Source organism: Arachis ipaensis, chromosome B04 (genome assembly GCF_000816755.2).
Source record: "Arachis ipaensis cultivar K30076 chromosome B04, Araip1.1, whole genome shotgun sequence".
Taxonomy (NCBI): Eukaryota; Viridiplantae; Streptophyta; class Magnoliopsida; order Fabales; family Fabaceae; genus Arachis; species Arachis ipaensis.
Window position 1 is genome coordinate 130,577,976 of NC_029788.2, and position 2,870 is coordinate 130,580,845.

The window sequence follows — 2,870 nt, forward strand, 5'->3', positions numbered from 1 at the left end:
CTAAAACTTAAATAATAAAAATTTTAATATATTGTTATAAAATTATTTTATCATAAATTCAAATTAATAAAAAAATAAATACATATAAAAAATTATATCTTTAATATTTTATCAGCAAATATTATATTCCCATGTCTTAGGATAAGATGGTAGCTTTTGACCATCTACTTAAATCCACATGAATAAATATCTAAAGTATCATATTAATTAATTAATCTGTCATATTACGTTGACCAAGTCTTTCCATTAGTTTATGTGTTTTTGCTAACAAGTACTTTAATTAGAATATTAATTAAAATTACTATTAAAAAAAATTTCTATAATTCTACAAGCATAATTGAAATCCCTTCCCCCACTTCATAGTTCATACACGGTTATTGGCAATATAAATACACAGCAACTTGGGATATAATGATATATAGCCACGCAAAAAAAGAAAAAAGAAAATATAAGTGACAAGGTATACCCACCATAATCACAACATGAAGGCCATTTTTATTGCATTCTTACTTCTGGCTTCCATGGCCTTCTTGCTCTCTTCAGCTACCCTAGCAACTCGAGAGATTCAACCAATCAAAGGTAAATTAGTTAGTATGAGAATTAATTTGAATTGGTCTAATAATTAGCACACTAATCTATTTATTCAGATCTAGCGTTCTAACACCATATCATGATACCACTCATCACAAAAATTTCAGTTGATAGGAAAAGGTAACATTAATGATTATATCTCTAATACTCCATAAACCTCCATTGTATACATTGTACAAGTATTCCATTGGCTCCTCATACTTTCCCATAAATAAGTGTCAATAATTCGAATTCTGACAAGGTGAATGTATGAGTATTATATGCAGGTGATGAGAAAGGATACATAAAAGCAAGTGATCCATATAGATTTAGAAGAAGAATTAGAGGAGGAGGACGACGACCTCCACCTCCTCCTAGTGCTGTTGGAAGTGATTTATATAGAAGAAGAAGATGAGGAGGAGGAGGAGGAGGAGGAGGAGTTCCACCTCCACCTCCACCTCCACGTTCTAGTGCTGTTAATTAATAATTAAATTAATCAAAGGTTGCATAACCTCCTTCTTCTACTTTATTATGTGTTACTACAGCTAGTAGTAATAAAAATGTATCATCACATGTTAGTTTTCACTTTGTAATGGTGTTTGTCAAATAAATTAAAGCATATATATGAGCTTTCATTTTCAGGGGAATAAAACTACTGCTTTTTTATGTTTAATTAATCTACGGTAATATTAACTCAAGGTTACCTAAGATTTATTCTAAAATTTTATTTTTAAATTGATGGTGAACTAAGAGCACTATTACTTTTTGTAGATTTATGCACCAATAATTTAATTCTGCGGTGATCAAGGGTATTATTATTATTATTATTATGAGTCTAACTACTAAAAAAGCAATCATTTTTCAATAAACTTAAAAAATAAAAGAGACAGCTTTAATTTTCAGGGGAATAAAATGACAAAATATATAATATGAATTATTTAGTCATATTTTTAAACTAAAAAACGAAAATAAATAAATGAGTGACTTGATGTTACCTTCATCCCTTTTCATGTCAAAATGAGTATATTCTTTAATATACTTCATAACTCTTTAAATTAACTAATAAAAAAAATTAGAGTACCATTTTTTTTTTATTTTTAATGTTTTATCTTAAATTTAATCATGAACTTTGATTAAATATTTTAAAACAACAAAATATAAAAATATACAATTAAGCAAATAATTTCTTCTCAAATTTTTAAAATGATATATTAATTCTAACATATTGTGTTAATGAGATCTCTAGTTATCAAAATAATAAAAAATATTTATTTTTCAAAGAAAAATGGCCAATAAAAATTGCGGCATAGCTAATATTGAATAAACCGTTTGACATTTTAAAAATAAAGGATAAATTTAGCTAATATATTAATTTAATTTTATTAAAAGTTAATTTATTCGAATATAAATTGTCAATGACCAATTCAACTTACCATACAATTTAGGGTTGATGAGTGGCCAACATAAGTACATAACATGTATTGTTTGTGACGACTTGACCAATGACCATGTAAGTAAGGTGGTAGGTACAATTCTTTGTTATAAATTTAAATTTAAATTCAATTTCAGTTTTAGTGTTTGAAATAAAAATAATTAAATTAGTTTAGATAAAATTTAATTTAATTTCATTGTTTTCTCTCAAAATCAATTCCAATCCAAATAGGTCCAATATAGAATTCTATTCCATTAGAGTTTTACTTAAAACTTAAAATTCTAAAATATCCTTAAAATTTGTTAGAGAATAATTAGAATCAATTTAGATCAATTAGTATCGTTCATATTTATATAGAATATCTGTATATTAATTATAGGTTGGTAGGTACGAGCCGCTATAGATCGATCTTTAAATTGTATGTGGGGCTATCAAAATTCTCACTAGTGTTGTTAGTCAAAAAGAGAATAGGACGCATGTCTCCCACTAATAATAACCCTTCAATCTTGTAATACTATAAATACATGATATCGCTATGCATAACTAAGGAAAATTGAAGTGTAGTCTCTCTCATCTTCACTCAGAAAAAATAAGTATTTTCTAATAATCAAATCATATCATAATAAGATGAAGCCAATTTTCTTTGCAATAATATTCTCGCTTTTGTTTTCCGTAACGTTCCTTCCCTCGTCAACACTTGCAGCTCCAGTAGTAGCGAAGCGTAAGAATTCTCATCTTATTTCATTCCTAGTCATTCATATAGTAACATGCCCCTAGCTAAATTGAGAGATAATTAACTAAATTAGTTAAAATTTTAACAGATAACAAATTAGTTTATCTAATATTATCATAAAAAATAAAAATCAAT

The 2,870-nt window shown here is 26.8% G+C and overlaps 1 long non-coding RNA gene across 1 annotated transcript; it reads left to right on the forward strand.

Annotated features, from left to right (window-relative positions):
* LOC110270811 lies at positions 404–1,213 on the forward strand. The gene is made up of 2 exons (XR_002360437.1): positions 404–579; positions 858–1,213. It is a non-coding gene; the product is annotated as an uncharacterized LOC110270811 (long non-coding RNA).